This window comes from Limulus polyphemus, unplaced genomic scaffold (assembly GCF_000517525.1).
Source record: "Limulus polyphemus unplaced genomic scaffold, Limulus_polyphemus-2.1.2 Scaffold1882, whole genome shotgun sequence".
Classification (NCBI taxonomy): domain Eukaryota; kingdom Metazoa; phylum Arthropoda; class Merostomata; order Xiphosura; family Limulidae; genus Limulus; species Limulus polyphemus.
In genome coordinates, this window is record NW_013667492.1 from 152,226 (window position 1) to 153,426 (window position 1,201).

Genomic DNA, 1,201 nt, shown 5'->3' on the forward strand with positions numbered 1-1,201 from the left:
TATTACTAACCTAACAATTAGTTTTATTTTTTTTTTTTTTTTTTTTTTTTTTTTGCAGTATAAAAAACTATTCAGTGATAAATTAAGACACTTTTGATTACATTAAATTAAGTTCAGAGTTTTATTTCTTCTCAGGCAGGCAGTAGCACTGCCTATGTAGGAATGACTCAGATTGTTCATCAGAATGGTATCTTAAATATCTCCTCAATAGGTCATTAAAACTTCACAGTGTTTCCTTTTATAACAATATCTATGTAATAAGTGAGCCACAAGTTCTAGGAATGTCTGTAAATATCAAAGTTTGAATTTCTTGTTCTTCTTTCTTCTGCTTCTTTTTTATTATATGATAAGTCCAAAAAAAATGATGTCAACTATTTTCACTGAGGTGACATAGTTTCAAATGGAATATGTGCTTTTATAAGTATTAGTACCGGAAGTGCCCGGCTTCATTTGGGTTATTAGGTTGATAGTGTGTGTGTGTATTCTGAATCTGTTTAAGCATTAAAGTATAACCTATATACTTTTGTTGCTAAGCAACATGACATAAAAGCCATTGGTGAAATGCAACTGTTACCAAAACGCACTGGCTTTTCTATATATTATAAGTTGTTATATATTGTGGTTTTTCGCTAGCTTGCCTCAATAAAAAGATGCACATGCTTGCACTCACATGAATGAGATAAGTAATACTCAGGTGCACAGCCTCAGGGTCCACTTAGTATGTGTGGAAAATTTCAGATTTCTATGTTCTTTCTTCTTCAAGCTATGGTAGGCACACACACAGACTCACAGACAAGCCCTTTTACTATTACAGATTAATAACTAATAGTAATTTAAAAAAATCATAATTCTAGTGTAAACGATGTTATTATTACCCCCTTGAAATTAGCTTTCTTACAGAAATTTTGTGTTCCTTTAATTAACTGTTTCAGCATGGACTCTGTCCCTGGGACCGACCTCGTAACCATTTTGTGCTTGTTATAGTTTTCATGCTATAACTTTTAAATTAGTAAGCGATTATTAACAAAATTTGGCAGATTATCAGTTAACATTTCAATGCTTTCATATGTAAAATATCAATTTTTTTATTAAGTCTTAAGGTTTGTAAAGCAATGTTTTTTACTCGTGTTCTTTTTTTTTTCTTTTTCTATTATGTTGTCCTATCTATCATGCTAAAAGTAATTAATTTAAATTTTTAAAA

At 30.2% G+C, this 1,201-nt stretch overlaps 1 protein-coding gene across 1 annotated transcript in view; it reads left to right on the forward strand.

The window, feature by feature from the left end:
* Positions 1-1,201, forward strand: part of LOC106465243 (kinesin-like protein Klp68D) — a 63,689-nt gene that overhangs the window by 45,909 nt on the left and 16,579 nt on the right. The window lies entirely within an intron of this gene.